The sequence below is a fragment of the Schistocerca piceifrons genome, chromosome 3, assembly GCF_021461385.2.
Source record: "Schistocerca piceifrons isolate TAMUIC-IGC-003096 chromosome 3, iqSchPice1.1, whole genome shotgun sequence".
Classification (NCBI taxonomy): Eukaryota; Metazoa; Arthropoda; class Insecta; order Orthoptera; family Acrididae; genus Schistocerca; species Schistocerca piceifrons.
The window spans coordinates 852,042,316-852,055,530 of NC_060140.1; the positions used below are offsets into that span (position 1 = coordinate 852,042,316).

Below are 13,215 nucleotides of genomic sequence, written 5' to 3' on the forward strand. Positions count from 1 at the left end.
TTCTGGATTTAAGCTTTCTGAACACATTCAGAAAGACCTTTCCTAAATTTGGAACTGTGCACCATTTATTTATATCTTGAGGTGGAAGGTCGGTCACAGGCTAAAGAGGAGGAGACCTATCGTCTGTTTTTAATGCATTATGGAGTCCACCAAGGCAAGAGTGCAACCTATGGTTGATGCTATTTGTGCGATGGTACTTCATTCAGTTTGGGAACTGCCATCACTCATGTAGATGGAGATTATGCTATCTGTCATTGAATTAAAGTCAGCATGTTTGTGGTCATTGGGTGTTGAGAATTGGCAGGTATTAGACTGTCAGTAGTGGTAGGCCTCCAGTAAATCCTGAAAGTATGAATGTTTTCAATGATAACCATGCTTAGACCTAAATAATTTATGTAGTTACATTTAGCTGGTCTATCTAAGGGATCCCCTCTCAATCAAGTCCTGACAGAAGATTTCATGGACAATATTGAAACACCGCAGTCTACCCAGTGCTGCTATTACTGCGTGATGCAGTCTGACCTTGCCCACTGCCTCCGATGACCCAGTGCTGCAAAGACACTGGGCACCACTGTTCTTTTGCTGCCTGATGCTGGCCCACCATTTGTCAGTCAATAGATGTCAGTCATGAGCTTCACTTTTAGGGAGAAGACACTGCTGAGGGCTGATGCAACCAAAGACTGTTTCTTTTTTGATGAGTGTAGCTTAAATGTATACCCACAACCAAGTCATAGGGTAGCTGGAGATGGACTTGGAATTGCAAGCTAGGATATAGAATTCCAGGAGGAGAATGAAGATCTGCAGAAGCACCTTAATGAGGTATCACTGAATGTGATGCCACAAAGTAGCACTGTGCCTGCAGCTAGCATCAGTTCCCCATTTACAGGATTCCCACTAGTGTATCCATCCCAGCCTGTAATTGATGTTGCAATGAGTTTACTGATCCCATTGGGTTGGTAGGAGTCACCAACCTGAAGTTGCAAGGAGAGGCTCCCGTGAGGAAGCCCTAAGAGATACCAAGGCATTTGACATCCTAACAAAAAGTCTAGTGAATAGATATGAAGATAAGCATAGTGTTAGCTACTTCAAAGACAAGATCTTCACCACGGTAAAATTTTGGAGAGGAGTTAGAGTGCTTTGATGGCCAAATAAGAGCTGTGTCATGTCATCACATGTACTGGGAAGAGCAATGAAAAGTAACAAGGTTCTACACAGCAAAGCAGAAGCTCACTGTGTGGATGTATTCATTTGCAGGAGTGACTCTCACACGTAGGTGCTAAGGTGAAGTGTGCTCTGCCAAGCAAACAGAGGGTGTACAACTCATTTTGTCCAAACATCCACCAAGGTACACCCTACTAGACACACGTTCATTGCTAAGGTGCACTGCACTTGTTACAAATGCCTAGGGCACAAGGCTCCCGAGTGTTTGGCACCAGCAGGTGCAAAAATACACGTGAAGGCATCATTTGGAGGACAATACAGTCAGTCCAATTCAGGAAAGGCCTGCGGCGATCGGCAAGTTGCAACAGGAGCAGGACTGTGTAATCTGGAAGCTCTTAGTGACAAACCAGCATGTAGGCAGCAGGCTTGTGATCACCATTTTACTCGAGGAAGCTGTAGAGTAACTTGTGTGCTGCACCTGAGACTGAGCAGGCCTATTCAGGATCCACTCTGCTCATCCCGCATGGGGCAGGGGTAGGAAAAAGTGCCCTAAACAAAATCACACTAACCAGCCAACTACCTTACATATGGGGTCAAAACGAAAAGAGGGAACAAAACTTAAATATTTCTACCTGGAATGTTAGAACTCTCATTGACTCAGACAAAAGCAACTGACCACAATGAAGAACAGCTATTGTGGCATGTGAAGAAGATATAACATCAATATTGCTGCCCTCAGTGAAACAAGACTTGTGAGCAAGGGTCAATTAGAAGCACAAGGTGGAGGATACACTTTCTACTGGAAAGAGAAAGAGGAAAATGAGGCTTGTATCCATGGGGTAGGGTTTGCTGTGAGGAATCAACCTGCCGATGATCCAAACAAACCACTCTCTGAAATAAATGAAAGACTTACGACCCTCTGTCTCAAACTCATGAACAACCAAAAAGCTACTATGCATATGCACCAACCCTAGACTCAGAGGATGATAAAAAGGTAGAGCTTTACAACCAGCTAGACCGACACTTATCAATCATAGCTTGATCAGATAAAATTCTTCTACTATGTGATTTCCATGCACGAGTTGGCAGAGAGTATGCCCTATAGAAAGATATCATTAGCAAGGAGGGTATAGGTAATGGCAACTCCAATGGAATCCTTCTTCTGACTAAATGCTCAGAACACAATCTTGTCATTACAAACACTCTCTTTGGATAGAAAAGTAAGTTTAAAACCACATAGCAACACCCCAGATCAAAACACTGGCACATAGTAATTGTACGATCTAGAGATTGACGGGAAGTGAGTATCAAAAGAACTGTAGTTCAGACTGATGACTGCTGGACAGATCATCGAACAACTCATTCACTAATGGCTCCACAAGTGCCACCAAAATGGTGGAAGAGAAAGAAATAAGCAAAACATCTGCTAAATATTGAATGACTAAAAGATAAAGAGTTCCAAAATAATTTCCAGAACATTGTGAGGCAAAAGTTGCCTGCCGAGTATCCTGACAATGTTCAAAGGAAAACCAGAGCTCTCAAAAACCAATGGTGGACTATAAAATCAACCAAAATGGAAAATTTAGCAACAGCCAACAACTCCAGAGCACTCTTGACTGCCACAAAAGCAATCTATGACCCCTCCGAAAGTGGCCTAAACCCCCTTCAATCTGAAGACAGTACACAGCTTTTTAAAGACTCAGCATCTATCGGCTCTCAGTGGAAGGAGCAGTTTGAAGAACTTCTGACCAGAGATTCAGAGGTGCAAGAGGACTTTTTCAAAAATACCACAAAAACCCATTTGAGACCATACGAGTGATGCCCCTTCTCTTCAAGAGGTTGAAGAAGCTATCCACCAACTGAGGAATGACAAAGCCCCTGGACTGGATGTAATCCCAGCTGAACTCTTTAAAAATGGCAGCACCAAATTAACCAAAAACTTTCACATCCTTATTACCAAGATACGGAACACTGAGACAATACCTGCAGATCTACATGACATTGCTATTATTATTATATTCAGAAAAGATGATAAGACCCATTGTGGAAACTACCAAGGAATATCACTACTCTCAGCAACTGGAAAGATCCTTGCTAGGATTCTCTCCAGCTGACTACTTCCGTGGCTGAAGAAACCCTACCTGAAACTCAATGTGGCTTTAGGCCTAATTGTGGCATGGTGAATATGATTTTCAGTGAAAGGCAACTCCAAGGAAAATCCAAAGAACAGAACCAACCCCTATACAAGTTATTCACAGACCTTGTTAAAGCCTTTGACTTCATTAGTCGAGAAGCACCCTCGAAAATTCTGGCATCAAATGGATGTCCTGGAAAATTTATCCAAATACTTTGGTTTCTACATGGCAACATGAATCTGCTGTCCTCACCAGCAATGGACCAGGAGAAACATTCAAGATTATCACAGGAGTCAAGCAGGGATGTGTTATTGCACTTAGCCTATACTCGATATTTGTGGGAACCATACTTCACCTTGTTAAGGAAAACCTGCCATTGGGTGTTGAAATAGCTTATAGGACTGATGGTAAGCTATTCAGCCTTAGCAGACTCTGAGCTAAAAGCAAAATAACCACAATAGCACTCATCAAACTTCAGTACACTGATGGTAATGTTATCTTGGCAAACACAGAGGAGGATCTACAAACTACCCTAAATGCATTCAGTCTGGCATAGAAATCTATTGGTCTAGAGCTTAACACAGACAAAATGGAAGTCCTCAATCAGCCAGCCCCAAATTCCACTGCAGCAGCTCCAGTTATCACAGTTGATGGAACATCTCTAGAGATTGTAGAGTATTTTCTGTACCTGGGAAGCCATCTTTCTGCAAATTCAAACATAGATGCAGAAATTCAACACCAACTAAAATGTGCAAGTACTGCATATGGTTGGTTTTTGAAAAGAATGTTAGACAATCATGATATGAGTGCTAAAACTAAGCTTACAGTCCACAGTGCCATTATCATGCCTACACTTCTTTATGGGTGTTAAACCTGGACCACCTACAGGCATCACTTAAAGTCCTTAGAAAAATACCACCAGCACTGCCTAAGGAGAATATCGAAAGTAAAGTGGCAGAATCAGTTAACAGACAACAGCATTTTGGAAGACACTTTGCCAGTATCGAAACAAATATTGTCATACACCAACTTCGCTGGGCTAGTCATATCATCCACATGATAGACTCTTGTCTCCCTAAGCAAATCATGTTCTCCCAATTGAAGAATGGCCAACACAGTAAGAGAGGGCAAACAAAATGATATAAATATATCCTCAAGTCAAACAGACTAAATGTCAAATAAACACAAATGATTGGGAACCTGCGGCTCTAGATAGATCCAAATAGCGACAAATTGTTCACCAAGGAACACTTAATTTTGAAAAGCAGCAACAATTGCAGGAGAACAGGAAGAGAGATCACAAAAGAGAACAAGAGCTCTTGAGAGGAACAAACCTCTTACACCATTCAATCGACACCAACTGGGTATGCCATTACTGCAGGAGTATCTGTAGCTCCAGAATAGGACTATTTAGCTACCAAAGGCTCCACAGATAATGCTACCAAAAGACATTTCATACTCGTCAATGAGTTAATGGTGATGATGATGATGATGATGTGACTACTGTAGAGAGATCAGACACAAGATAGCAAATTATCTGCCTTTACGCTATTGCTTGGCTAATCAGGGAGGGGAGACATGAATTGGAGCAATTCTGCCCCTGCCCCTGCCCCTGCCCCTCATTTCCCCTCTGCAAAGTAAATCCAGTAAAACAGTTAGACAGGGTGGGATCATTTAAGTGGCCATACAGGCAACAGATACCTGTGCCATTTTCATGGCATAGTTAACTTCCAAACACAGGAGGTCCAAATTGTGGAAGATGGCCACCATTTTGGCAATGTTCCCACTATATGGACACAAGAGAGTCCAGAGAGACTGGTCACATTCTGACATCATGCTACACCATGTACCATAACAATGAATTTAAATAAAGCTGAGAAAATAGTGAGCAGTACAGGGAAAGTCGTTTGGATAGAGGAGGAGAAAGGCTATTTTAAAATGAAATATCTTCCAAGTGGATCCATTAATAAAAGAAATGAAGTTTCATATGGTAAGAAGAAACATGTGAAGTGCCTAGAATGAGCATGTCAGATGAGGGCACATTTTTGCTAGTAAACGTAGGTAATTTTGGAAGCAGAGATGTTAAAATTCCCCAGGGCACCATACTTGCCAAACAGCATGAAATAAATACTGATAAGGTAACAGTTTTCCAAGAAAACAAACAACATGAAAATACAGTTTATGTAAATTCCACCTCAGTTATGTCACCAATAAAACCAGAAACTGAAAAGAAACTTGAATACCTGTGTATGACAGATCGGGATGTATACCCCACTCTAGCTAAACTTTTTTTGAAGAAGACAACTTCTGGCAACCTCCATAATGTACCATGAAATTCCTTCAGTTGATGCTAGGCCTACAGGCCAAGAACCATATAATATACCCTATCATTTGCAGCCTATAGTATAGGAAAATATTTCAGAATTACTAGATGCATGAGTAATTAAACCTTCTTCTGCCCTTGGGTCTCACCTATAGTGACAGTCCCCAAAAATACCAGTAATGGAGAAGAGGCTTATTGGATATGTGTAGATGTGTGTGGCCAGTAAGGTCATGAAACCTGATACCTACACTCTTCCAAGGATCAATGACACTTTGGATCCCTTGGCAAATTCTTCACCACCATAGATATGAATCTGGCTACCATCAAATTCATATAGCAATGAAAGAACAGATGAAGACAACTTTTGTTGTACACTCTGGACGTTATGAATACCTAAGGATGCCTAGTTGCCTCCAAAACACTCATGCCACAATTCAAGTTTTCCAGATTTATTTTTACATGGGTTAAAGCCAACCATGTGTGAAGACTGAATCTAATCTAGTATACACAGATGATGTAACTGTCTTTTCAAGTGTGATGAGAGAGAATGCAGAGCAACTGAGAATTGTGCTACCTCATGTTAGTGATGTTAATATGAATCTGAAATTAAGAAAGTGCAGGTATGTACAATCACAAGTGCACTATCTAGGCCGTGTAATTTCAGTAGATGGTTTAAGAGAACACCCTGGGATCATGGACACAGTGACTGAGTTTCTAACACCAAGGAACATAAATACCAATGGCCTTGCTGCAGTGGTAACTCCGGTTCCCGTCAGATCACCGAAGTTAAGGGCTATCATATTGGATTAGTGCTTGGATGGATGACCATCCATTCTGCCAAGAATTGCTGATAAATGGGGTGCATTCATCCCTTGTGAGGCAAACTGAGGAGCTACTTGATTAAGAAGTAATGGCTTCAGTCTTATAAGCTGGCATATGGCCAGGACAGTGTTGTGCTGACCACATGCCTCTCCATGTCCGCATCCTGTAAAGCCTATTGGCTGAAGATGACATGGCAGCCGGTCAATACCATTGGACCTTCATAGCCTGTTCAAGTAGAGTTTAGTATTGTTTTAAGGAACATTAAGCAATTGTGATCATTTCTTGGGTTAATGAATTACTATCGATGTTTCGTGAAAAACTGTTTAGACACCACAAAGCATCTCACAAAATTAGTGAAGAAGGGAACTCTTTTGTCTGGACAGCAGACTTCAAGAGGCCCATGTTAAAACTGAGAGAAGTTGTTTGAAAGTTCACCTGTTTTGGCTTATCCAGATTTTATGGTATCTTTTATTTTGTTGTGTGACGCTATCAATGTCACTACAGGCTGACTTTATGAGACAAATACAAGACGGTGAAGAAAAAACCAATTGGTTACTTATCATATCAGCTGAATCAAACTGAACAGTGCTACAGCACCACAGAAAAGGATCTCTGTCACTTGTTTTTGGCGTTCATTACTTTTGGCATTATCTGGGTTTTCCTTTGTAAAGGAACATTTTAAAACAGAGTCAAGCATTTCTACTTTTGCTTTGCTACTCTCAATTTCATTTTCTCTCTCATCCATCAGTGATGGACACTAATTTTGGTGCCACTAACAGCCTTTACCTATGATAAGAATTTCTTTGGGTTTTGTGAAATATAATTGACGGTAGTCAGTGAAGGCTTCATGCATTGTTCTCTTTACTGCCAAATCTCTCTATCTATAGCTGTACACTATATTTTATACCTCTACAAAGTAGTCCCTGTTCAATCAGAAGTTTCTTTACAGTGACTGTATACCATGGAGGATCTTTCTCATTATGAACTGTCCTCTGGGTATACATCTATCCAGTGTATGGTCAAGAAGTTGTATAAACTTGAGCCATAGTTGCTCTACATGCTCCTGTCCTGGGCCAAAAGGTTCAAGTTTCTCATTGAGGTATGACACTATTGTTTCTTTGTCTAGTTTGTCAAACATATAAATTTTTCTTCTTGTGTTTTGCTATTTATTGTTGCTATAACTGCCTGATGGTCACTGGTATCGGTTTCGGTGTGGACTTCCTCAAAGAGGTCAAGTCTCTTTGTTGCCTTAGATCTAATATATTTCCATCATGAATTGGGTTCTGAACTTTCTATTCTAGATAGTTTTTGGAGAATGCATTTAGTAACATTTCACAGGATGTCTTGTCATGCCCATCATAAATAAAACTATAATTATCCCAGTTCATTATTGGATGATTAAAGTCTCCTGCAATGATTACAGTGTGATTAGGGAACTTACATACATGTGAACTGAGGTTTTCTATAAAGTTTTCAGTTACGTCGAGAGGAAAACCTGGTGGTTGACAGAAGGGGCCTATTCTAATTTTTTGCCCACACTTGATTCTGGGTCTTGCCCAAACATTTTCACATGCAGCTTCAGTTTCTAAATTGGTGGATTTGAGTTTCTTGTCTATTGTGAGAAATACACCACCTTCTTTTCTCACTTCCCTATTCTTTTGGTATACATTTAAATTTTCTCCAAAGGTCTCACTACTGTCAACTTTAGGTTTTAACCAGCTTTCTGTGCCCAATGTTATGTGAGCTTCAGTGCGTTTTAGGAGTGTTTCAAAAACTGGCACTTTGTTCCCAGTGCTTTGGCAGTTAACCACTAGGATTTTGATATTTTCATCTGCCGGAGACATTTCTTTGGGTCTTACACTGATGCTTCTGGGTTCCTCATGGCTATCATCATCTGGATTGGAGGGAGAGTCATCTAATCTAAAACAACTCTTGTGTACACTTCACGCACAGTCAACTACTTGGGTTGGTGCACACCTGACCTATTTAGGGTGACCCTACAACTCTCAACCCAATGGCACAAGTGTAGGAAGTCATAGCCTAGCTTGTTACAGAATTCTCAGAGTCTCTGGTTCAAGCCTTCCCCTTGACTCAGAACAAGGGGCCCATGATCTGTTGTAAGGACAATGCTGCAGACTGTGAACTTTAGTGAAACTCTGTGAGCAATGCTGTAATTTTCAACCCCCTCTAACTGTCACTGGAATGATCCAAGTATGACCTTGAAGCCCAGACCACAGGCATCATTTGTTCCAATATGTGCTGCAATCTGTAGTTCATTGCACCCTGTTGCCTCATTGTCTGCTAGCATAGCCTCTTCAACATGCGGAATGGGTTCTCCAGGCCAACACACTGAGTGAACCTGGTGTTTCTTCCCATTCCTTATTGCCATTTCCCTAATGGGTACCATTATTCACCGAATGTTTGAACTACCAATAATTAATAGACCCCTACCCTTTTGTGTTTTCCTCCTCCTGACGTGGGAAAAAGGACATTTCCCTAGAACAGGTGAAGTCAGTCCCACTGTCTCATTTCAGTTTCAGTGAAAGGCAGCACCAAGAACTTGTTTGTTAAAGGGATCAGTACAACATCCTGAGTCCTCCGTGGTCTGTGTCTACCTTATACAGGATGCCTACATGCACCATTGCCACACCAGTCACAGTCAAGTGGATGGGTGATGGTGTGGCTTGAATTTCTTACAGAGGAGACAGTATCCACAGAAAACAATAGTACTTCAAGTATCTGTGGTACCTCTGGTACACAACTCTTGACAGCCCTTCCAAAACACCCATTCACAGCAGGTTCCAATTTCTTGATATTAGTCATGGTTATTTCCATGTGCTTCTAAGTACAACAACTCACCCTCTCCCCAAGAGTAGTAAACACAGTGGGGCTGCATTATGCTTGGTTCAATATTTAACAGAACTGTAAACAACTTACACCTGGAGCAGTATTTTACAGAATAGCATATAAATCACATTATCCTAAATTTGCTCATTCCCTTTTAATTTGTGAGTTTGATATGCTTCAAATATTACAAGTAGTCTTTTGACATATAAGTAATTTATAACAATAAACAAGGTATCTGTTGCAGCAACAGAAAACTGTGTACAAGTTTTATTTCTTCTCTGAAGTGTTTTTCAGGTTTTTCACATTGACAGTAGCATTATCCTAGGACAACTGTGGGCAATATACACTCCTGTTAAAAGAAACAACTAACGTAACACAGTACGTTACTTATTCACAATAACTATACATCACAAACACCAATTTATTATGAAATAGGTTATACAAAACACTCATAAATTGCAAAAATCTTTGCAACTGTCCAAAATTTCTCAAAATATACCTTTTCCAGACAAAAATATAATGAAATTTGGGAATTGTCAGTTATGGAATTCAACCTTTTATATGTTGCAAAGAATAGCTGATGTCAAAAATTCCATGATGTCACTTACAATTTTCAGTTATCCAGATATTCCAAATTTTATTGCAGATGAGTCTGTAAGTATAACACAAGCCAATGAAGAGTTGAAAGTTTTCAAAGACTGTACTGAGGAAGTGAGAGTGAAAGGGTGGTCACTGCATCAAAAGTTATACTTCTCAGTTAGTCATTGAAAATGTGGTATTACAGATTTGTCAATAACACTGAATTTATGGTGATGTGCAGCAGAGGGATGAGAAATTAACTGAAGAACTAAGAACAGTCTGAGGAAGATTCAATTTTTGCAGAAGTGACATTATTGTCTCCCTGTATCAAATTATTTCTGATAAAAATTCTGGTGAGAAAGTAGAATTAAACCTGGTCAGGCATTGTGAAAAATATGTGATGAATGCACTCACTGCTATTTCAAAAATACCAGTTCCAGTCTCTGAAGCTACTTCTGGTCTCTGGGTTGAATTTAATAAGATGTTTCCTAGGCTGCAGAGTAATCCACACCCAAAAGCAGCTGCAGTAGTGGCAGTGGATAAATATTTGTGAGAATCCCTGCTACAGAGGCAAGGCAACCCACTTTCGTGGTGGTCTGAATGGCTGTCAGTATACCACTCACTGTCTGAACTTGCAAAAATGCGATATATATTGTTGCAACCTCCACATCATGTGAAAGAGTATTCTCAAAAGCAAGACACCTTACAACACACAGAAGAAATTGTCTGACAGAAAAGGGAAGAACAAATCATATTTTTAAGTTGAAGTGTCTAAGCATTCACTTCAGAAGTGATTCCAAGTCTGTTTATTTTTATTCATGTAAGTATCTGATTCTCGGAATGTTTGTTTATATCTTTAATGGTATAAGACCACAGCTGATGGATAGGATGCTGATTTTGAAGAGAAGGGGAGGGGGGGGGGGTTGGAGCGGTTGGCGGGGGGGGGGGGGATGAGTGATGCAACGCTGATATAGAGGGAGAGGGAAAGAGTGCAAGTGAGTGAATCAAAGCCAAGTCTAGTAGTTGTGGATGTCTTGAAGTGTTGGAACTGTGAAATGTTTGAAATACCAGTTCATTGAAATTGAGTGGTAAGTTCACATTCCATGGGAGTGAAACATTAATTTTGAATGACTCATTCATGAGCACCCATTGCTAGCCCTATGGAGGTTGCCAAAATCACCTGTGAATGAATTCTTTCAGGGTAAGGATAGGTCATGTATGAGATGCCCCCAGGCCACAAGTGTGAGAAATTTTTATTATTTGAATTTTCCAATGGTCTGGTGCTACTGGACCTATCTTCTCTCATTCACCTGGCAATTCTCAATATGTAATCCCTATGTGCAATTTAACTGATAGGATTTCTTTTTTTGAACATGAATACCATATATTAATTACAAGCTCAGACCACTTTCCAGTCTTGACTACACTCGCAAATGGGCATACACTTTGTATCTGATGATGGCATAATATACAAGACCCAGTTCATAATATAATAAATTTTGTAGAATATAACACCAGTGTTGTGTGTTTATCATTTGTAATGTATAAAATATTCTACCAAGAACCAAAGGAACAGACAATTAATAGAATATTTTTCTCTTATTAGTGTGCTTCCAGATCTTGAAACCAAGTTGTTGATTCCATTTAATGCACAATATGTTGACAACTGACCAAGTCCTCTCCTTCATACGATGTGATTTTTGTTGTATTACATATTCGTGGCCTGGTTTCCAACCATGGTATTAACTGTTTATAGCCTTGCTCAACTCCTGGTGCCCCCTCTGCCATTTGATGCTCATTCGTTTTCCCATACTTTCATGGACATGCATCAAAATGCACTCTCTCTCAGTGTTTTCCAGTTCTAGTGGACGATATGGCTTCCAAGGTTTCATAAACTGAATGCTGGACACAAATCCTCATTGAAGTTGAAAGCTCCATCCTAGTTTCTTAGGTTTTCTGATATTTTTATTTCTATAGACTCCATAGCTATACAGCTCAAATAACTTGTCATTTGCTCTAAAATAACGGTCTCACTGGATTCAGTTTCATAATTATACTTAAGGTAGTGCTGGGTAACAGCTGATTTGTCTGGTTGTCTTAATCATCATGCTACTGATGTTTCTTGGAGTTCTCTTTGACTGTCTGAATAGTCTGTCCCACATAAGACATGCTGCATTTGCTTGGCATGCACTATACACATCCCTTTCAAGGATCAAGATTGTCTTTAACATAACAAAGAAGGCTATTTATCTTTGCTGCCAGTAGCAAAATACAATGCTTAGGAGTCTATTAAACTTCCCAGAGATTTGGCCAGAATAAGGAAGATAAACAATTCTTGGCATCTCTTTCCCTGTCTCAGGCTCAAACTCTTTCTCAAGCATAGTTGATTTTGAGTGCAACACCACCTCAGTTTGGTGACCTGAGTACCCATTCCTTCGGAACACTGTTCATAGCTGTTGTGATTCTTCAACAAGGATCATATTGCCTGACAGCATTCAAGCTCTATGGACCACAATGTTTAATCTGGAATTACTTTTTGATAGCTTCAGGCATTGAGGTAAAGGTCAGTGTGCATGGGTTTTCTATGTACCCTGTGACCAGCAGGTCCCTGTAGTCTTCTTTTAACTAACACGTCAAGGAAAGATAACTGGCCTTCTTTTTCAGTTTCCATCAGGAATTTTATATTATGATGGATAGAGTTTAAATGTTCCCGCATTTATTCAAATTTTTATGTTCCATCTGGCCACACCAAAAGTGTGTTCTACACATATCAACAGAAACACATTATTTGAAGTGGCAAATTATAGTGCTTTCACTTCAAATTGTTCTGTATATAGGCTTGCCATGATAGTTGATACCAGACTATCCATTGACCATTGGTTTATTTGCAATGTTTTACAATAAATACAAGGACATGAGAATGTGACTAAAGAACTGAGTAAACAAACATTGAACATTTCTGAGATCAACTCTAAGGATTTTCTAATACAACTTTTTTTATGTCCAGAAACAGTCTGCTGTTATGATCTTAAAGTGAGAGTTTCTGACATATGAACATGTTACTTTGCAAGAAAGATAACCCTGTTCTGGAATTTTTGCGCATTCAGAATTCTCAGCTAAATGCATCACACATAGTTATTGATGTAACTTATGTCAGTATTGTGTAGCAAACTTTCAAACACTTGTTGAGTCATTTTTTTGTATTTTTTAAATACTGTGAAAATTTCATGATATACATGCATCACGTCACTTTCGTTGTATTAAAGAAAATATGAAGCTCAAAGATTTTATGTCTGTATAACACTTTACTGATGCAAATGCTGAAATAATTTTATGTAATTACTAACT

General features: G+C 39.7%; 1 protein-coding gene across 1 annotated transcript in view; it reads right to left on the reverse strand.

Annotated features, from left to right (window-relative positions):
* The window catches only part of LOC124789361 (neprilysin-4-like), a 145,733-nt gene that overhangs the window by 94,080 nt on the left and 38,438 nt on the right, over positions 1-13,215 (reverse strand). The window lies entirely within an intron of this gene.